This window comes from Dermacentor albipictus, chromosome 4, assembly GCF_038994185.2.
Source record: "Dermacentor albipictus isolate Rhodes 1998 colony chromosome 4, USDA_Dalb.pri_finalv2, whole genome shotgun sequence".
NCBI classification, from domain to species: domain Eukaryota; kingdom Metazoa; phylum Arthropoda; class Arachnida; order Ixodida; family Ixodidae; genus Dermacentor; species Dermacentor albipictus.
This window is the reverse complement of record NC_091824.1, coordinates 108,332,635-108,355,837: the sequence shown is the minus strand read 5'-3', so window position 1 is coordinate 108,355,837 and position 23,203 is coordinate 108,332,635. Positions and strand designations below refer to the sequence as shown.

Here is a 23,203-nt window from a genome sequence, read left to right as displayed (position 1 = left end):
GCGAGTACGTAAATGAGCCGGGGAGGGGGGGGGGGGGGGGGGGAGAGAGAGAGAGAGAGTAGGGCGCACCGTCCTATACGCTCACGCATGGCGCAGCACATACTTTGTGTAAGCCTTGAGCACACTTTAAATGAATCGCTCGGGAATCCTAGCAAGCACGGATAGGCTCACTGCGTCAGCATTGTTAGTGACCATGCGAACGAAATCGCCCGTTTTGCTCATGACGGTGAGCGATGCATCTCCATCCCATTCTCAAGAACTGGCGATTCCAGTTCGCTGGTGAACTTAGCATATCGAAGCTTAAATAACTTCACTGATTCACGTGTACGTTTACTTGGCTCCTGCCTGCAGCTCAGACTTTCTCCAGGATGGCTACGACTTGAATCAACGCTTTTGTACCATCTGTGATTCGACGCTGCTTTCATAAACGCCGATGCGTTTCGTATTAACATGGTAGAGATATACCTGCTTGTGAAGTAGGTGTTCGTAATGACACTATCGAACATCTCTGCTGTAGTTGACATACTGTTTTGCAAATAAAGAGGCGCACAGTTCTCTATTCTCGATATATGTTGGAGAGTCGTCTGCTTTCTGAGAGCAGAGCTCTGGCCCTCGACATACGCCTAGAGAGCTGCGTCTAAATGCGACGCTCAATTGATTTACACGACAGGCTTATGCTAAAAATTATGAGCACACGCCGGCGTAACTATCCTTCTTTCCTCATTTATTTATGTTTTTCCCAACATTCCCCGTATCCACCATGGAGCAGCAAATCAGACTGATTATCTGGCTAACATCCCGTTTAATTTTCTCTCTTTGTCTCTCTCAAACTTTATACTCGTTGAAAAGAGGGATATATTCTCACGATTAAGCCATTTGATCACGCATGACTGGTCTGGAAATTTTCGTTGTAATTCCAACTAATGGTTAATTCATTATTGACAGCTAACAATCGGATAGTCGACGAAGTGGCCTATAAATTATAAGCCATCGCACGCAAATATCCCCAAAAATGTCAAGATGCGTAGGATCTACAGCTTTGGACGAACTTCGATCAAATCTTTATTAGCAAAAGCCAACCTCTCAACGCTAACGGGAAGAAATCGTATTTTAAGATAGCAATTTTTGTTTCCAATAGTTAAAGGTTATTATAAGGTAGACATATCGCAGATTCTTTCTCTACAGGATATACCACAAGGCAGAGACATCCTTGACCATAACTCCTTCTTCCACCCGAAATAAGACTTTTAACTGTTCGTTTTATTCTAGGACAATAACTGAATGGAATAAACTTACTAATGAAGTCGTTTCACAACCATATCCTTAAACCTTTTCGCTGTACACCAACAGCAGTGATCTGTCTCGCATGTTGCGTTATGCTTACTATATGCTCTTGTGCTTGGTTCTGGTACAGCATTGTGTTACACTGCCAAATTATGTACTTTCCTCCCGTGTATTTGTTTTATTGTTACTGTTGTTTGCCAATTTGCCAAACCAACAAATGTAACTCCACTCTGCTAAAACCCCTAAGTCGAGGTTACACTAAATAAATAAATAAATAAATAAATAAATAAATAAATAAATAAATAAATAAATAAATAAATAAATAAATAAATAAATAGAGAGTTCTTTCTCATGATGCCGTCGAGCTTTTTTTTTTTGAGCGCAACACTCCTAAACGAGGGCAGAGTTCGATCCTTCAGAGACAATAAGCGTTTTCCCGCTGTTCAAAAATCACTACACGGGATTCGCGTTGCAACTGCTTCAAGATACCTGGTCGAATGCGCTGCGACACCCCTCAGCGGAGCCGCGAACTGCAGTTTGGGTTACGCAAGATGGCCGGGCTGCCCTCTTATGTTTCCTTTTTAGCATCTTTCAGTTGCCACCTCGCAGTGTCATTTCTCACACTGTGTCCTTTCACATAATAGCTTAACCTCAATTGCTCTGAGCTGTGCCCCCCCCCATTATGCAACTGTGTTTGCGTCGCGGCCTTTGCCTGCCTCCGCCCTGCTGAGAACAGGTGAAGCTCATTTTCCCACATCTTGTCTCGGTTCCGAATGTACCACGGAGTGGACGCACGCACGTCTTGTAGTGCCATGTATAATGTATTTAGCCCTATACCTACCTCCCATCCATTATAGTTCTGCTTCATGACTTGCTCGATGGTATCACCAAAGCCATGCCATATATCAGAGCCCCCATCAACCTGCTGTTCACTTTTCTTCGTGAGTAACGTTGAGGCACGTGCCGTACACACGCAGAGAATGCGCAACAAGGCTGGCGCACGGGGGCCTTTTTCCTTGTTTCAGGGAGCACTCTGGCCGCCTTGATTCAGGTCGTTGTTGCGTGTGTGTGTGTGTGTGCGTATACGCGCTCCATTTATAAGAAGCGCAGGCCGAGCCCCGTGGAGGCCCCTCCTCGTAAATCGTCCAAGAGGCCGGCAATATAACTGACGCATTCCGTGTGTAAGACAAACAAAGAGCGTGCGGATTTCGGTTAAAAGACGTAGTGGGCTACGGGGACTGCTTCGTGTTGTAATCGCATAGCGAATTGAAGAAGACCCCCTCCCCGAAAAGAAGACTTACGAATGGCGTTTATATGGTAGAACAGACACAATGACAATAACCGACTTATGCCGTGCAATATGAAGAAGATGCGTGCGCTCTTCGGTTATACGACAAACAGGGTCACTACAGCTGATCCCTTGTGTGAAAGCCACAATAACCGAGGAAATTCATCCATACTGGACAGGAAACGACCATCCAGGTCGGCATTTAAAATCTTCCAGTGTAGCTGCGCAATCGTGGCGGTGCCCTTCGCGTCCTAAACCTAAATCAGAGGAAAGTGTCCCCGCTGATAGTGTACACATACGCTGGAACAAATAGACAGAGACAAGAAGAGAAAGCGAGATAGAGAGACAGAGAGATCAAGAAGAAGAAAGCGTGGTTTGCGTAGAAACGAAAGCGTCTGCGCGGAGAAAGTAGCGAGGCGGCGCCGGCATTCCAGGCCAGACAATCGCCGCCTAAATCGCTGTTTGTTCATCGCCGTGGAACGCCCGTGATTGCGCACACGCATTTATTCACTTTCGTTTTGGTATCTTTTGGCCGAGGCTTTTGGCTTTCCCGAATGGCGCAGAAAGACACGCCACCCCGCACGCTCGACACAGGAGGCGCGTCCGCTCGCTGCTTATAAAGCCACGCCGGTCGCAGTGACGAAATTTACGATTCGTCAATCTGTACCGTTCCCCGCTTCCCTACTGCTGGCAAAAGGGTCAAAAAGTTTAAGTACTGAAGGAGCGCGCCCTGTGTCGTTTCCTTTGTTTCACAAATAAAAGACTCGGGTAGGTAAACGTAGCGACCAAAGCTAAACGCTTTCCGAATCGTAGTGCGCTTGGCGTGTGCGCTTGCGTGCAGTGAATGAATGGCGTCATTGGCGGCTGCCCACCCAGCCGAAGCTCCGGGAGAACCTTCGAAACGGTCGATTTGTGTCAGGTCGACGCCACGGACGGCGGGAGATGTTTCCAAACTTCATTCCGATGCCGACCGCAGGGCCGCGCTGTGTAGGCGGCGGTGCTGCGTGCGGCGGGGTTCGCAGCCGCGACGTGATAGTTGTGGCATAATCGATGACGCAACGCGCGCTGAGGACCATTAGGCGCCTCGAGCGTAATTACTGCTCGAGCGCCCCGAGGGGCCGGGAGGGAAGCGCGCGCGACGATGCCCGGTCGTGGCGAGGCGTGAAAACGGGGAAAGCTTGCAGCAATGCTGCAGGGAATGAGGTCGGCCAGTCTCTTGATTTGTGCTACGAGGGAAAAAAAAACCTTCGTTATCGTTGTTCCTTCCTCTCGCGTACGGGTTCACATACACTACGCCAATCGTGGCTCTGCTTGTCTCATGCACATAAAAGAAGTTGTGGAAGGCTTCCAATTAATCCGCGGGGTTTCATACAGGGTTTTTATTTGAGGGAGAGATTGTCGAACACAGTTCGTCAGCGGTCACTGGGCCATGAAGCGAGTAGAAAGAAATGGTGTGGACCACTGGTCGACTTGGGAATCAGACTGAGTGATGGAAAAAAATGATAAATACGCTTCACAGCGAATACTGGCTTGCAGGGCGAGTTGGTAATGCATCATTGACTTCGGCACTGCGAAGTAACACGGGCAGAGGGTAACAATACACAGACGCAGTGCAGACTAACAACTCAATATTTCAGCAAAACTTTTTGTTGGGCTAGTTGGTGCATTACTGAAGTAGTATAGCGCCAAACAGACGACACAAGAAGAAGAGACACGGACGAGCGCTTACTAACAACTGATGAGGAAACACGTACTGAAGGGCCCACTGTACAAGAAAGATATTCCAGCAAAACTTTTTGTTGGGCTAGTTGGTGCATTACTGAAGTACTATAGCGCCAAACAGACGACACAAGAAGAAGAGACACGGACGAGCGCTTACTAACAACTAACTGTTTTTCGCGCCGAAAAACAGTTAGATTGCCTAGATGCCCACCACTAGGTGACGTAGGAACTCAAAACTTTTGCATGGGACCATGTGTGTTTTCCGGTGTGTCTATATATCTGTCTGTTTCTTCCTTTTCAAACAAATCTTCAGTTCATAGTCTGCACTAAGTGTGTGTTTTCTTTCGCTCCATCCATGTATTTCGCTCTGCCTAAGTCAAGGCAGCGAATAGGCTGTGAGACTGTCACCGCGAGCGAGCCTTGGGAGTCATCTACATGCGCAAGGCTACGACAGCGCTGCTGCAGTTTCTGAAAAACGGCGGAGCACTGCAGCTTCCTCAAATGCACGGTGCATACTCAAGCATGCCTGCGTGCATTGTTCTGTCGTTCTTTCTTCTCTGCCGTCTTTGTGACCTCTCCCACAGTGCGCAGTAGCAATACAGACGCAATTCCGGTTGACCTCCCCGCCTTTCCTCGTTTCTGTCCCTCTCGAACGAAGACCGCACTCTATGCGACGCGCCTGGCGATTTTCATGGGAAGGGGAAGTCCGGAAGACGAACAGGAAGCGAGAGGCGTCAATTAAGTTGTCATCGAACACGCAACTATTGTGAAATGGGGCGACGATTACGACTCGCTTAGGCATGAATAAAATCAGCATTCGATGGCTGTTGCGTCAAAGGTAAAGCATTGCTGTGGGGTAGCTGCTTCATTAGGCAACGAGAAAATATAATAAACAGAAACTGTGTCGCAAACTGCGGAAGCAGTCGTGAGAAATGTCACGTCTGCGACCCGTGACCCGAAGTGTCACAGAATTTCATCCAAGAAAGACAAACTATAAGCGTGAACCTGACACAAAGTGTGTACACATAACTGGAAAACGTTTCAAAAAAACATTTACAACAGAATAAAACCAGAATGAATGCACTAAGCAAAACGCTATGACAGCTAAAGTAAGCAATGCTTTAGGTCCTCATTGCGATATAGCAATCTCACAATTAATCCACGAATTTACACATGAAACAGTCATAGAAGCCGACGGCACTGTCAAAAGTTGAGTCATGAGTATTCGATCGCAATGAGAAAGGGATGAGTGTCATGAACGCGCGTCAAAAAGTATTTTCATGTTAATGTCAGCTTCGGAACACAGTAGAGAAAGTGATTTCTACAATTCTTACGTGGGTGCATGTACTTTGCTTATAAAGAGCACGTGTGTGCCGACATCACGCAAAATATAATTGTTTAATTACTTTATTGACGTTGCTGTTCCAATAATTTGAGCCATGAATAGCTTAAACTTGTGACGCCCTTTATGTCACAGGAGCGTCACCACACTCTCCACTTCAACATCAAGAGGAGTACGGTAGCGCGAATAAATGGTGGGACGAAAGAAGACACATAGGGACACACACAGCGCTATGTGTCTTCTTTTGTCTTCTTCTTCGTCTTCTATGTGTCTCCCTATGTGTTTTCTTTTGCCCCCTCTTTTAATCGCGCTACTGTACTCCCCTTGAAGATGCATTACCAACAAGCCCACATTGCAACCCTCCCCTTCAAGTCAACCTAGAAATCTCAATTTCTCAATTTCTCAAGGAGATTACCACGAAAAGACATAGGCGAAATGCGTAAGCTAATGCCCTTAAGTGAAGTATTCACCAGGCTAAAATCGTGCGTTGAACTCGGAGGGTGGCGTTACAAGTATACAACAGGTTAGGCATTGCGTTCACCAGGAACTGAAATCTGGGAGCTCATGAGTTGTAGATATGGACTTGCTATGGTGCAAAAAAAGAAAGAAAAAATGTTTCAGTAGAAAACGCTGGCATGCCACTGCTATGAGCTGCACGTTTATTTAATATTGGCTTTCTTGCTATGCGCCCCACAAAAAATCTCAGGCAAAGATCGTTGTGAAGAGTCATCATGGGCCCACACAGCTTCGGGCCTCCGCGCAGTCTCTACAGAAAATCAAGAGAAAGGAAGGCCACTTATTTTCTCAAAGACGAGACGCGTAAAATACCGGAGTGCCGTCACACTTCGCAGAGGCAGAGCTGTGACGTAATCGGCAGCACGCGCGCATCAGAGCAGCTGTGAAACGGTCTCGCCACGTGACCGATGTGTGAAGTGAGCAGCAAAATGAAAGGCCGAGAGCGAAACAAGCGCACGACCCCCCGGTGTGGCTTGCTTCTCTTTAGGGACAAGCAGACAGCTCATGCGTCTCCTTTGAAACAGAGCACACAGGAAAGCGTCGAGTTGCAGGAGGACGCTCCACCGCGCATGTTGTTCGTGATGTTGCCCGATTTCACGCTCCAGAAAACGATGGCATGTGCTCTGGTTTCTGGACATTTACGCGTTCGCGATACGCAAAAAAAGAAAAAGGAGGCGTGCGGAGAATACGACCTGCCCGGACTCGCGCAAAGCTGAATTGAACAGTTGCAACATGCCAAAGAATGGATACCGAGCTCTTGTCACCACTCACGACCAACCTCATGACGTTCGCAAAGATATCAAACAATGGGGAACTGGCGGCTCAGCCCTTATAGAGTTACGCTTGTAGGCGCTAGGTCGCCGGTTAGGTTCCCTGTCGCGGCAGCCGCATTCAGGTCGTAGCAGAATGCAGAAACGTGCACGAAGGAGAACTGCAGGTGGACATTATTAACCCTAATCCGTCTACTACGACGTGCGAATGCCATAAAGTTAGTAGTCTAAGGTAAGTTTAAGTGGTACAGGTTAGTACTTGGCTGTAACTAGGTGCCGCATTTTACAGGTAACGATGCTTTTCGTCTTCATCATTCGTGACCCTTCATCATTGAATTTGGCACCCCCGCACCCCCATTTGTGGTCCGGATCAGCCACTCGGCGAGTCCGCTTTTAAGACCAGAAGAATGAAAAGAATGAATGAAATACGCATCAGAAAACTCCGGCGGACGCGTGCTAACTACCGTACAAAGAAGAGGTCAACCTAATGGAGTATCGGGAATTGCGTAAACTCTTCTCTACGAGGACACAACTTTTATTGAAGCCCAGCGCCGACTGGGGAGTGCGCTTAGTGACAACAGCTTGCTTTAAAAATTGAGTAGCGTTTAGTGGAGAATATGATACCTGCGCTAACGCGATGTCATGTCACTGTTGCATTTCCTATGGGCACTTCAGGCATAACGACACGTCCAATGAGAAAGAAAAGCAAAGGAGAAGTAGGGAAACCAACAAGACGCACGTCCAGTTTGCTACCCTGCGCAAAGGAAAAGGGGATGAGAAGAAAGAAATGAAGGAGACAAAACACTGAGGTTTTATCTCCGTCTGGAGATGGGACAGGTACGGTATTACAGAAGCTATACATATTATGTGATTACACATTTTATTGGCTAGTCGAGTAAGGGCTGAACCAATAACTTTGAAGACTAATAAATTACATAAAAAATAACCAATAAAAACTGTTTGGCCTACAACATATTCAGCGCTCCGTTTATCCGCACGATCCCACGTCCCGGTTTCAAGTAAGAAACACGCTTTTCCCCTTCGTGTTTCATACCAGCGTGACAGTATAACGCCTATACACAACGTAAAATAAGTACTAGTCGCAACGCCAGCGGAATAACTTACACATTCTTATCGTTCATTATCTTTTTTACGCCGCCCCACTGCTGCCGCAATTTACGCTACAGTCAGCTCGGCTCGGTGGAAAAGAATGTACCCAATGGCTGGGCTGCTTCACAGCTTAAATAATTAGCCGTCCGAGTTGCCTGGTAAGACAAAGCTGCCGTTGGAGGAAACCACTGGCTCATGCCCAACATTCCCGAGATGCCGTTGTAAGTGATGGAGGAAATATCGCGGCGCCTCTGACGGGAAACGCTCTTTTACAAGGTGAGTTGAAGCCACGTTGTTCGAGACGTACGCAGCGAAAAGATCTCATGCGCAAATAGAATTTGGGAAGGTCTTAACGGCACTTGGCAGCTCTGCTTTGGAGTACGTTAATCCAGGGAGAGTGATACAGATTATTCGCATTCGGGATCACGCAGCATAATTTACCAAGGGAGAGTGAGCCACCATGAGCGCTGATATCAAGCTGTCGGTATAGGAAGCGTAGGACAGATCAAGTTCGCAAGAACGCATAGACGCGTGCTTGTCGATCCAGGAAGGGGAAAAAAAGGCATTGCTTTGTACCAAAACATCGTGCCGTGGTCTTCTGAAAGGGGATCACAAACGTGTAGCAGAGACCACCGGGAACACCAGTATATCCGAGGCTGCAGTTGCCCAGGCGACAATCCGCAAAAATGACAATAAAGGAGTATTAAGGACCGCGACGGTCGCTAGTTCTTCGTCCGTAAGGCTGTTACACAGGTCATACGAACATGACATCATTATTCGCTTGGCCTAGAGATATCTGCAACATCGACGTCCACTAATGACCAAATGGATCCGACCTTCATAAACCTTATCAGATGCACAGGGCCGCCGCCGTAGAAGGTGCCAGAAATCGATTCTGCTGCCCCAGAACTCGCGTTGGCACGGTTTCGCAACTGCCAGGCTAAACCGCTGCTTTTCTTTATCAAATTTTGTTTTAAACGCGATGCACTTACACTCCTCACGCGCTGTAACGAATCATCGCGTAATCGTGCGCCAGGTTCACGGTCACTGGCACGCATTGCTGGCCAGGAGGTGTAAGCTGGACAAAAGGGTAGTACATCGATTTGGAAACGACGCGGCCTTTTATTTTTTGTGTTGTTGCCGTTGTGTTTCGCTCTGCATTTACAACTTGTTATTTTTTTTTTCCTCTTCGGTCGCAGCGTTATGCGCGTCTGCTCCTCACGAATTCAGGCCTCGGCACGGCGTGCCGCAAACCGGGCCGCCAAAGGGAAACGCTGGACGTTCCTCCAGAAAAACGGCTAACGTGACTCACGAAGGGTCCGCGAACCGGCGTGCGCCTCTTATGTAAGGAGGGCACAAAACGCGTAGTCCTTCCTCCAAAGGCGCACAATGGAGACACGAAACAGAAATTGGATCCCCGTCTCCATACACGCGGCGACCAAAGTGCAGCAAGGAGAAAGAAAGGCACTCACCGATTTGTAAGACGATGCACGCCGAGAGGTTACTCCTTTGAAAGGAGTGCCGCGACCGTGAGATTCCGTGGGAATCCAACGAGCTGCGGTGGCGTCTGGCAAGCGATTCGTGCGTCACTGTCTTCACCACTGGCCTTGGCGGTCTACTGACACTGTTGTTCCTCGAGCAGGATCTCCGCGCTGCTGCGGCATCGCGTCAGCACGGCATGACTGAGACGGAGGCAGTTTCCGGTCAGCAGCGCCTTTCCATAACCAAGACGAAACAACAATCCTCGAAACCGTTTGTGACCGGATCACCTGTCACACTTGGCGGTAGTGATTCGGCGTACGGAGCAACCTCTGGTTAACGCACAGGCCGCGCCGAGGAGAGAAGCACACGCCCCCGGACCTGCGGGGAGGTCAACGGGGTCTGGAGAGGTTCAACAACCACCGAACGAAGCCCGCCCAATCTTCGGAGCAGGCCGGCACTGTATGGCAGCGCGCAGTCACCACACCGATCGGAGAACCTCACTCTCTTCGACCAGGACGACGCGGGCACCGGTGCGGTCAAAAAGGAAAAGATTACGAGAGAGGCCACGGGCGACGACTGAAGTCACTTTCCACGCCGGCACACAAAACGTTCCTGGCTCACAGAGCCAATGGCACGGAGAAAGAACAACGCGGCGCACGGCACGTCGCCTCTTGCCCGCTCGCTTGCTCCCGCTGCTCGCCAGCGGTCGTCCACGCGTAACCTGTTGGCTGCCGCCACTGAGTTCTGGAGCAGACGCCGCCGCCCGAGGAACCCGGCGATGGTGATGCTGAGGATACCGCTCAGGCGAGGAGGATCAGCTGAAGCTGGGGGAGTGCCGTCGGCACGGCGGCGCGCTCCCAGAGAGCGGCGAAATAAATAAAAGAAAATATGTATCAGAGGTGTCCAGAGAGGGCAGGCGAGGGTGAAGGAAACCAGTTTTTGTTTCCCGGTTTAGAGGCGGCAAGGTCGCTCACCGGCCGCTGCTCGGCGGAGAGACATCTCGCAGCTCGGCGGGCTCGGCACAGCGTGTGGTGCTGCGCCGTGCAACGGATGGCCGACGGAGGGACGCTGCTCGTTTCGCCGACCGGCGCTTGTTTCGGCTAGGAGTCGCTGTGGAATCTCGATGAGCGCCAGAGGCTGGCGGGAGGGGCAAGAAGGCGAGGAGACCTTACGGGCGATTCGGCGGTTGTGCGTTTTGTCATCGGAGGAGCCGCTTATACGGCTGGACAGGGAAAGGGTTTCTTCCCTAGGGGACAGCGGGCGAGCGGCAAGTGAGCAAGAGCTTCGCCTTGACCGCGTCTTTCGTCTTCCCTCCCCTACGCAGGCGTTTAATGAACGCCGCGACCAGGTCCTGGATGCGGCGCGAAGCGAGTTTGTTTAATGGTGCATAACTTCCGATTTGAGGACGGCGCTCCGGTGTATAGGGTTACCTCGGCGTCGTGCTTCGCCGAACGATGCCGCATTAAGGTCGCCGCCTGTACGAGGATGTAAATACTGGGGCGCGCGTGTTGGGACACCTCAATTACTGGAGTTTCTTTCCTTAACTTCCCGGTGGTTAAGGATCCTCCAAACACCCCTTTATCCATTCAGTATTTCTACGGACAATGAGCGTGTCATGACTCATTACGCGAGTTTTACTCCTTCCAAACAAGAACTTCGTTTCTTTTTGTAACCGATACTGTAACGGCAGACAGAGAGGGAGAGAGGTAAAGGTTTATTCCAAAGTAAAAATAGACACATTTTGCTAAAGTATGCCTTGGATGATTATCAGTATTGGTTGTACCTTACTGCACCATTACCAAGATTTTTCACAAAGCTCCTTCCACTTCTAATAGACGAACTAAAACATTCTACTGTTTGCTTTTTCGATCATTAGGACAAAGAGCCACCCTTGACTAATGAGAAAGTTCATTCAATCTAACCTCGTGGTACATTCCCTGCGCACGCATGTGTTAACAAAAATTTAATTTTCTGCCATATTTCTGGTCCCTCATCCAACTACCACTGTTTAGGTAGCCCACATTCTCGATTAATTAACCTCCCAATGATAATTTTTTCGGAATTTTTGCCTGAAAGAAACCTTCCTTCGTTCTTAAGTTCTGGTGTGGAGGAAGAAGTTCGCACTTGTTTTAGTTCCCTTAAGAATATCTGTTCGTGCGATGTTGACGGCATGCTAAAACGGGACCCTGCTAATACGACCAATTGTATACGTGCTAGATATTTTGTCTCAGTACCTGACTCATATTTTTTATATTTGTTTATCATCGGGAGTTTTTCCAAGAAGAATTCAGATTGCTAAAGTGATCGTTATCCTTGAAAAGGGATATATAAGAATGATACGAGGAACTATAGACCGATTTCGGTCTTTCCTACATTTTCCAAAGCACTCCAAAACCTATGCACTTCCAAGTAAATACATTTCTAGAAAAACATAATGTGACTTCGACTGCGCAATACGGCTTTAGAAAGTTTAGGTCTATAAGTTGAACTTCCGGAACAATAAGATATTATTGTGTCGCAATTTGAAGAAAAACAATTAGTGCTCGGTATTTACGTGGATTTCAGCAGTGCTTTTCATGAAATTGACCCCAATATATTGTAGTACTTAAGTAACTTGAAAGGTACGTTATCAGAGGGCACTCGTTAGAGTTGATCACGTCTTACTTAAACAACAGAAAACAGTTTAAACAAATTCAAAATACATGTCTAACTTTAAGCTTATTGCGAAAAGCACAGCACTGGATAGTATTCTCGGACCGTTCTTCTTTTACAGCAAAGTTGTTAAGGGGTACTTTCGCCACTATTGCGTCCGCGTGTAGAAAAGAATCCCGAAGATGGTACACTGCCTGGCTGACCCGGGGCGGAAGTGAAGCAGGCGTTAACACTCCCTATACGTGGGCCGATCCCGAAGACAGCGTAATACCGGCGTAATAGGGCCGACGTAATCTGACCTAACTCATATAGAAATAAACAAAGTGAAAGGCATCGTATACAGACCAAAAAGTACATGGCGTTCGTAACCTCTTATATGGGGAAGCAGCTATAGAGTTCATTAGTACTATTAACTTTTTCGCAAAATGTGACTTGGAATGACCACATTCGTTGGCACGACACGTCGGCATGACCCTTTACTCAAATCCCGAGAAAAAACTCGTATCTAAAATTCTCTATTCTATAGAACAGAGAATTCTATAGTCGAGCCTTTATTACAGCTTCCTTGTGTGTGGTACTACGACACGCACAAACATGCAAAAGAAAAACTATTCTTCGAAAAAACGTTTATAAGAGCACTGATTATTGTTTCGAACGGCTGCCATACATCTGACATATTCCCAGGCAGACGTATACTATACCCATATTTGACTCATACCAGTACAAACTAAGTATGGCTTCCAAGAGAGAATTAAGGGAAACTCGCAGATTCCTGAGCAACCTTGACGTGCTTACACGCAACGTAACGTCAAGTGCCACTGGAGATAAAGACATTTGTAAGACGGTAACTGAAAAAACGAAATACTCAAAAGAAAATATCGTCAAGTACACTGCCTACACTTTTGAATGAACAATAGAAAATGAAATGATATTTCAAGAACTGCGCAACGAAACCTCCTAATTCATGGTTCACTACGTAAATAGTTAAATCATTTCCATTTAAGTAACAAATTGCCACGTTACTTTTACGGCTTTCGATGTACGTGAGTATTGGTGCCAATCTACACATTTTGTGAGTTCATTTTTCTTTCTTTTTTCTTGCCCCATGGTTGTTACCTGTTTTTACATTTAATTCAGTGTCTCGCGTTTGCTGATACCAATGAGTGCATTTTACTAAGAGGGCTGTTGTTAGGAGCAGCTTTTACCTACAGCCTCCTTTATGTTTACCGACGGAAATAAAATTGTATTGTATTGTATCATATTGCAATGTAATGTATTGCATTGCATTGCATAACTATCACACCGTGATATATTCTAGCTCTCTATTCAACGATACAATGACAACAAGTACAACACCCAAACTTTATAAGACGTTTTCATAACAGAGTTCCTCATAGCAATAAACCAGAGACCTTAATTAGACCTCTGATGCTTTCATAGCGAATTCTTCAGTTATTTGTTTTTTTTCTTTAGTTAAAAAAAAACCCAACTTGCCTAAATGGTCATACGTACCACCAGCATAAATTTAAACGCAAACGTGAAATAGTTCATCGGGACGCACGCAAAAATATGAACATGGGAGTGCACTCGCTCTGCATGTAGTGGTGGTGGTGCATGGCGTGTTGCAGCAAGCGGAATCAGCCTGGCAAACATGGCCGGCAAGTGGTTCCGCCTGAGCATCGCATACGTTATTAGCACGGCCTTGCCACCAGACGTTGATTAACTGCGTGTCCCGAAGAAAGGCAGTCAACAGTCGTAGAATCCTTTTCCTGATTACTGCGGGCCCTTCAAGGGAAGAGTATATGTCGTCAAAGGCACGTTAAAGAACTCCAGGTGGTCAAAATTAATCCGGAGTCCCCCACTGTATACGGCGATTCCCCATAATCAGATCGTGGTTTCGCAAGTAAAACAGCAGAATTTATTATTATTATTATTATTATTATTATTATTATTATTATTATTATTATTATTATTATTATTATTATTATTATTATTATTATTATTATTATTATTTCTTCAATGTTCGCGTGTATAGCCGCTTTCTAAGCGTGCTGCAGTCTTAAATTTATACTTGAAGGAAAGAGCGCTACGAAGACGCGGAGTAAAAAAGGAACATGTACGACGGACAAGACAAATTTATAATTTGAAGCATGAATCAAGCCACTGTAACAAAAGTAGATAAATCTGGAGACGCAACAACGCATTCCAGTAATTTTCTGTTTACTTGAGTGTAAATTTCATGCTGGTAGTACATGCTTATGACTTTTTTTGTTTTAAATTATAAGAACGTTACATAAATCTTGAAAAACTGGCAAAGCGTCACGAGAGGATGCGACATTGCCTATTTTTTATTATTATTAAAATAAATATTATTAACATAAATATTATTATGGTATTATTAACATAAATATTTCCGAAGTAACACATTATAAGTATCTAGGACTCTGGATCACAAATGACCTTACTTGGGCTAAGCACCTTGAATATGTAGTATCTAATGCTAACCGCAAGCTTTATTTTTTAAGGAGGGCTTTGAAACTTTCTACTCCCGCTGTACGCCTACTCGCATATAAAGCTGTAGTTTTACCGATGCTAGACTATGCATGTGTAATTTGGGACCCTTTTACTAAAACTGGCACTAACAAGATAGAAATGGTGCAAATAAAAGCAGCTCGTTTCATTTATAACAACTTCGGACGCACTTCAGTGACATACCTCTTAACAAAAGCAAACCTGCCACCATTAATGCAAAGAAATCGTGTATCACGACTAAAATTTCTTTTTCAACCTATTAACGGTCATTATAAGACAGATCTCACGGGAATAATTACTTTTTCATCTGGTTATGCTACTAGACAGCGACATAGCCGAACAATAACCCCATTTAGTACACGTAATAATTGTTTTAAGTATTCCTTCTTTCCTCGAACAATCGTTGAATGGAATCATCTAACCAATGACCAAGTTTTAAAATCATCCCTTTCGGCGTTTGTTTCAAGTATTGAGTAACAATTTGTTTTCTTGCTGTGCCACTGCTATGTTTAAGCTCCGTTAACCTGACTTGTATTGTTTTCGTTGCCTATACTATAGTATTCTTACATATGTATTGTTTCCCACCCTGCTAAAATCCCCAATGGGGATTGCAGTATTGATAAATAAATAAATAAATAAATAAATAAATTTTGTTTTACCTCCACTGTTGTGCCCCTTACTGTGTGCTTTAGTTGTAGCTTCGTTGACGGCTTGTCTCAGGCCTCAGCATTAGATTTGGACACCTAAAAAAACTGCCTCCAAGGCTGTCCGAGGCTTTCGGTTGGCAGCTGCTGCATGCGTCGGAGCGCCGTTACCAACAATGGCCGTATTAACGCAAGAGTTGCGCCAGCTAGAGGGCATCGACGTACGTACCATTGCTGCCTGACTGCTTCCTGAAGTTCTTGAGTTCCTGCGGAGAGCTTTGCCAAGTAGCATGTGGCAGCACTTGCACCTTAACAAGCGCTGAAACGAGGCAACGGACAATAAGTGACCGCCACATTCGTACACATCATTATGCGCAATAATAAGCGCGAAAAAAACAACAGAAAAAAATAGGAACTGCGCGTATTCACAATGAAGACGGATGGAAACGACTGCGGCTCCCTGTGATTACGTCAGCAAACGAGCCATTGTCCCGCTCTGAGCAGCAATTGCAGCTTCTTGAAAGGGCAATAAAGCGACCATATTCAAGCCGCAAGCGTCCCCGATTTAATAACGAAACGATTTATTTCAGGTGGCTTCGTTATGAAGCGTCGAGCGCAAAAAAGAAGAAAGGAAGAAAACAAATGCGCTATAATGCTGCAGGAACTCGCCATTATTAAGTCGTTCTTTATTTAATTCTGTACGCGGCAGAGGGTTCCAAAGTGATCCGCGAGAAGAGGCCCATTCCACTCGTCACGTGTCCGTGTCATCGCCTAACGCCGAGAGTCTAAGCGTCACAACTCACACTTATTACTGCCTAGACTGTTTTATTTAAATCAGCGGGAAATGGGCTGTTGCCATTCTCAGGCACTATGTGATGCAGCGTGACTGATGGGGCTTCGTGCATGAATAACTTTTCGGATTTCACTCACGTTCCCGACATCATGCCCTCTGTAAATGCATGCGCTTTGTGAAACTTTCAAGCGAAGTTTTCATCGCTCACTTCTCGGTTGTTTGGCGGGGTTTGTTGGCGTTCGGTACCTCACCGATTCAACTGGGCCATTGCGGGAGACAGTCGTAACAGTAAACTGGGTTCGTCCTCGATATGGTATAATCAAAATTTGGACGATCTCGGAGCCTCTGTAATCAAACGGCATGACTTGGCGGGCTGCTCCTGATACCACTCCATATCGATATGTCTCCTCGCAGGAGTTTGAATGCACATAGCAAAAAATCAAGCACCGAAAAAAAAGCAAGAGAGGGGACTGAACAGCTAGGTGCTCAACAGCATGCTATACAGGTGCTGGAACGGTGCTTTTTTTTTCTTGTCTTCGGGCTTGGTTTTTAGCTATGAGCATGTACCAACTGCCCCAGCAGTCCATTTCATATGACAACATATAGCAGTATATGACAACGCGACAGAAGAAACAAGCAAAAAAGAAAACCGCAGGAGGAGCGCTGTGGGGACTATGGAACCATCCCAACTAGTCCAGCTTACCACATTTCTAAAATTCGTTTTACTAGGTTTTAATATAATTTGTAGCAGGGATTGTGATTTCTAATTCTAGAGGCAGTGCAATCCTGCTGATATTCATAATGCTATCTATCACATTACATTCGTTCAGGAATAGGACGTGGACAACGCTTGTGTGCCTCTTTATCCGGGTTTAGCTTCATTGTTTCATCGAGTAGACATGGCCGGGTGGTCTGTCACACAGCTGAGGGGCGGGTAGTAAGTATTTACTGAAGTTGAAAATAAAATAAAGCAGCGTAGGTGATGCCGTCTCGTCCTGGCGACGATGAGCGCCTGCATGTGGCCAGAGCAGGGTCCAATTCCTCAAGTGAGAATGACACATTCAATTCTGGGAGGCGTGTCGCAGGAACCTCACCCAGAATTTAGCTATTGATGGTGACCACACTGCCCGCAATCTTCACACAGAAATCTTCGGCTATATCGACCTGCGAGTGGCCTTGATGGAGGGCTAGGGCTAAGACTGGGTGTCGTTGCTGTGGAGACGAGCCAAGGCCGCGCACCGTCCTCCATATGATAGACAGTGGCTTGCGGGGGTCAAGTGATTCGCAGAACGTCTTCCACCATTGTTTCTCCAGCCTGTCCATACGACGTTGGATTTTCTTATGTATACGTCGAGCGATTCTAAGGCCATCAATTGACTTGGTGTGCCTGTATCGCCTCTCAGCCCTTCTGCGAATCGTTCGAAGTCGCTCAAGTTCCATGTCGAAATCCGTACGTTTTTTAGCAGATGTAAATGTGAACTTAGACGATTCCAGTACACAGTACAATGTAGCCGATAAATCCTTCTTTGCACGCCTCTTCCACCTTTGTCTTATATGTTGACGACCTTATATATACTTGTCGGGAAGTAGAAAAGGAGAAGCTTCCAAATCCAGTGATTCTTAAGTAGGTGGGAATATGGTCACTGCCATGAGTCTCGATGCCAGAGAACCATCGAACATTTTGACCAAGTTGCCGTGACACCAAAGTCAAATCTAAGCAACTGCTATAGTTCGAACCACGCACGTACGTCGGACAGCCATCGTTCATAATGCTGAGTTCATGGTTGGAAGCAAATTCCACAAGTTTCCGGCCGAGGTAGACTTCTGGAATGTTATAGCCAGTCATGGAATGATAGCGTCGTTCCTGAGCGGTGGAAGTCCAGCCGCTTGATACCACTCCTGAAGCCTGGAAAGTCGCCACTTGACCTAGCGTCCTACCGACCCATTGCGCTGTCCAACTGTGTTGGGAAGGTCGTGGAAAGAATGATTTTCACCCGCCTAGAGTGGTATCTTGAGCGCCACAACGTATACCCCGAGGCCATATGGCTGGGTTTAGAAGAGGCCGTTCCTCTGCTGACAACGTAATCGACCTCGTCACGTCTGTACAACAAGCACCACAAGCTTATACCACCACGACAAGAAAAACACCACAAGCGTATATCGGTTGCACTATTCCTCGATGTGAAAAGCGCCTATGATAATGTAACGCATGAAGCCATCCTTGATGCCCTGGAAAATAATGGAATTGGTGGACGCATGTTTCGGTGGATTCGGAGCTATCTATTCAAAAGATCCTTCTTTGTGCACAGTTCAGATGGCCGAACCGCTGACCGTTACACTTGCCGTGGCGTCCCTCAGGGTGGGTTCTTAGCCCCACTTTGTTCAACCTTGCAATCCTTGGACTTGCCGATGTTCTACCACATACAGTAAACCTTTCCTAATACGCTGACGACATATGCATATAGGCATCGGTAGTTACATGTCTCCAGGTGCGTGCACGGCTCCAAAAAGCAGTGACCCTAACATCATCGTACCTGCGTGCTCAAGGCCTCAGCATTTCAACCGAGAAGTGCGCCTTAGTCGCTTTTACCCACAAACCCATGACCTGGTACCCCATTTCTATTGACTACCAGCCAATTACCTACGCAAAAACTCACCGATTCTTAGGCGTTATTATCGACAGAGACCTTTCATTGAGCCCCCACACCTCATACTTGAAGAAGAGGCATACTTCTATCTCCCATATACTAAGGTTTACTGCCGGTAAAACGTGGGGTACATCCGTGGAATCTATGCTTCAACTATACAGGACGCTCTTCTTAGGATACTTGCGACATAGCACACCAGTGCTGTCCAATGCTAACAAAACTAACATCAATGTCCTACAGAGCATTCAAGGCCAAGCCCTTCGAACATGTCTGGGGCTACCTCGATATGCTTCAACCGTGGCAACAATTGTCACCACGAGGGCAGTGGCGTAGCCAGAAATTTCGTTCGGGGGGGGGCTCATGTTGCAGCTCGGCCTCCTCCTTAAGAGGCAGCTTTAGCTCGGGTGCTGCTATTTAAATACATGTACATGTAGAAGGGTAATTCGTTTTTCCTCGCAATAACTGCACCAAATTTGACGATTTTTGTTGAATTTAAAAGGAAAAATTAAATTCTAGTGACTGTTGGTTTCGAATTTTTCATTTAGGCGGCCAATTCTTCATTAAAAATTGCCAAAATCGCAAATTTTCAGGACACGGAACTATCAAGTTTAAAACTCAGTAACTCAACAATAAATAATGATAGCACAATTCTGTGAATTGCATATAATAGTACATCTACAGAGGACAAAATAGATATGTTAAACATGAATCTCAAAAAAGATTAGTATTATGGAAATACGACTTTTGCAGAACCCTTATACACAACGTAACGAATTCACGCAAGATACAAATTGACATACCAGATTTGTCCGCATCGACTTTCCTAATAGTTGCCGTTTACAGAACCGAGATATCTGTTCTTGGTACATAGCTACTATTTTGTAAACTTCGTGCTTCTATATTTTCGAAATTTCAAATTTTTCAAAATATTTTATACAAAATTCAGGCCGTAAATCGAAATTCCGTTTCCAATAGACACTATAATTTACCTTCTCTCTCAAATGCAACAAATTTCATTAAAAGCGATTAGCAGGATTATCTCAGAAAAGCGTTTCTGCGTTTTGCATGTATTTGAATAGGCCACGTCGGATTGCGCCCCTGCTAAAGCTTCCTCTTAAACAATTTGTCGAGGGATCAAATACATGAATAATAACCGCATTACAATTGTGAAAAATGCTGTAAACGAATTCTTTAACGCTACGCACTGTCCAAACAAGTAAAATGTGTATTTTTTCACAAAAGAATATACTCGTATAGATGTGCCAAAAATTTTGCCCAAAGTAACTGATATCAATGCTTCCATATTTTTGTCTATTTATTAAGTAAAAAAAATATCACACGAACTTTAGAAGTATATCAGTTCAAAACCAGGAAAGCAGTGCATGCCGCTGATATGAAAAATTAAAAGGCAATGAACTGAACAAGTCGAGAACAAATATGTTAATGAAACTTAGTCATTCAAGAACCGTGCTTACATTCTTGTATATATGCAATGGCCAGTGAAAAATCTCAATGACGTTGTCGTTTGTTCCAATGTATTACGCAGGAGCAGCTGTCACCGGTCGTGGATCGTGAGTAATTGCACCGAAATTATAGTCGCAACAGAGCGCACGTATAAAAAGCAGGAGTTCTGCAAGCTATACGAGGGCGAGTCAAATAAATGTGAGCCAATGCGAATATATGACAAACGCGGTACTTTATTAAAAAGTAGTCTTCATGAGAATTTAGGCATTTGCCCCATTGGCTAAGGAGTCGCGTGATTCCCCTCTCATGAAACTCCATAGGTTGCTGCTTCAAAAAGTCTGTAACTGACTCTTTCACGTCATCGTCCGGCACGAATATAGTTCCGTTGAGCTGTTTTTCGGTTTCCCCAAGATGTGGAAGTCACAAGGGGACAGGTCTGAGCTGTAGGACGGATGTTGCAGGGTTTCCCACTTGAACTTTGCCAGTTTTGTATTAACCACATCAGCGACGTGGGGACGGCCATTGTCGTGGAACAAGATGACATAATTCGTCAATTTTCCACGTAGTTTGTTCTTGATTGCGACACGCAGTGGTTCCGGCGTTTTATAATATCGGAAACAATTGACAGTCTCTCAAGATTGAGCAAATTCTATCAGTAATGGCGCCTGACGATCGAAAAAAAAGTCAACAACACCTTTCCGGAGAAAATGACGGCCTTTGCATTTTTTGGCCGTGGTAAATTCGAATGTTTGCACTGTAAGCTTTGCCGTCGTGTTTCAGACTCGTAGTAGTGGCACCATGGTTCATCCCCGATCACAATAGCAAACAAGAAATCGTCATCCTCATTGTGATACCAGACCAGATTAGTCAAAGCAGCGCCAAACTTCTCCGTCTTCTAGCGGTGGATCAAAATCTTGGGCATCAATTGCGCACACAAGAGCCGATAACCGAGGTGCTCATGAATTATGGCGTGAACCGAACCGTGACTGCTTTTCACACGCTCTCCCCTTTCATCGATGCTTGCCCTCCATTCTTATCTCAGCTCATCAACCATTGAAATTGTGCGGGATGTGATTGCACGATGGCATTGACCTGGTCTTGGAATGTCTTTTCAACTTTCCCATTCTTTGAACCGTTTTCTCCCACGCTTTACAGTGGCCGATGAAATGCAATGTTTAACGTACACGGCAGCCATACGGTGATTAATTTCTTTTTTGGCAAACACCTTTAGCTGTCAAAAACTTCGCGACACTACGCTGTTCAGCTTTTGGGGTGTCCATTATGTCAGGCAACCATGTTCAACCCAGTGTATGAGAGCATTAAAGAACATTTATTCTCACACATGCGTACCACTTTTGTAAATGAGAGATGCCACTCTGCTACACGCATGCCTCGCACATAATGAACCGAACCATTATTGCGACTCACACTCGTGCTTTAGAAATGCGAAGAGACAGCTTGATAAAGGGCAAAAATTGTGACTGGAAACAATGTTCACTGCACGTATAAACGAAACCTCGCAACAAGATATTTAAATATACGTATAAATCACCAATAAATCTACGTATCTAAGAAAAAGTCGCTGTATATAATGCGCCAAACAAGGCAAATAAACATGCTGCGCGATCACAGCTTCACAGAATCCTAGATTCCGCCCCAATTCCATCCACTCCCCTCGGTGTATCGCGTGCGACCAAAGGCGGCGCGCTTGCTCCCCGCTTTTCTCCTTTGCGCACACACGACTGAGCCACCATCGTCGGCTCAGCCATTCCACCCCAACCCCCCCTACGCTTTCACTCGCACATACAGCATGCGGCACGCGGTCACGATGTTATCAGCCTTGGACTTTATACGAAACATGAGGGCGACGGCGATGGCAGGAATGCTCCTGGAGCGTCCATATAATTGCTATCGCAATAATATAATAAGAGTATCTGGCAATATAAGCGCTCCGTGGCTCATTACTTTCCACAAAAGAAGAAGTAACAAAATCGAACTTTCACCACGCGACAATTCGCTGCACCGCAACAATGTATTTTTTTTCCTTCTTTGGTGCGGGGGCACCGAAATGAAAAAACGCATAGGAAAGTATGTTGGCCACAATAGAATGCCTACTTTGGGCACCTAATGTGGCTACGAAAGGATTATCGAAGAAAGCATGAGATGCTTGGTCCACTGGGAACGAACCATACGCATACTGCTCGGTATCCTACACCGGCGAGACAAGACTTTCCGGTTCTGCAAAAGCGAACGCGGTGCAATCCATAGAGTCCCCACAGTGATGGCGCCGAGCGACCATTGTTTCATTTTCTCGTCTGGTATCCAGAAAGTGTCCAAAACTCTGCCAGGCGAAAATTCACTCGGCCAGAGAAAACCGAACGCGCGTCGAAGTGCGCTGCGCGGTGGTCGGGGCCACGCGAGAAAAACGTATGCGCTCTGGCTAGCTCTGGCAGCCCGCGGGTATGGTAGCGAGAACAAAAAAAAATGAAGAGGCTCAATGTGTCCTTGATAACAAAAGTCAAAGTTGAAAAAATAAATAAGAACGTACTTAGCTTGGCTGGATTTAGTGTTTTGACATGGATGTTTTAGCGTAGGTTAAAAAAAAATGTTTATATTTTTTTTTATGTGACATGGCGGCACAAATGAACCACCACAACGCTTCGTCTCATTGAACCTCGCTGCGTGCTTAGTCAACTTGATGGCTAGTGTGTTGATTTAAGTTGTCTCGTTGTGTGTTCCGATGTAAGACTTTAGAAAAGTCAATGGACCTTTGGCGTCAAATGTTTACAACAACATTAAACCCACAAAGTTCCGCAATTGAAAATCTAAAGCACAACTTTGGAAGTGTCAATGTACCTTTCACATCAAGAGTTTATGGGATTTATACCCATAAATTTTCGGAATTCACATCCATGCGCTCCATAGATTCCGCGGCCTCAGCGAGATGCCGCGGCGC

The 23,203-nt window shown here is 45.8% G+C and overlaps 1 protein-coding gene across 5 annotated transcripts in view; it reads right to left on the bottom strand.

The window, feature by feature from the left end:
- Nucleotides 1-23,203, bottom strand: part of LOC139059240 (chaoptin-like) — a 133,062-nt gene that overhangs the window by 55,130 nt on the left and 54,729 nt on the right. The window contains exons 2-3 of one of the 5 annotated variants that reach the window (XM_070537387.1): nucleotides 15,572-15,661; nucleotides 15,358-15,489 (exon numbers count right to left, since the gene is read on the bottom strand). The exons of 1 other annotated variant lie outside the window; for it this stretch is intronic. The gene's annotated coding sequence lies outside the window, so the exon portion shown is untranslated. Of the gene's footprint in view, nucleotides 1-9,504; nucleotides 10,534-15,357; nucleotides 15,490-15,571; nucleotides 15,662-23,203 lie in introns of those variants that run through there. 3 more of the 5 variants (XM_070537388.1, XM_070537389.1, XM_070537386.1) reach the window with 3 other exon arrangements.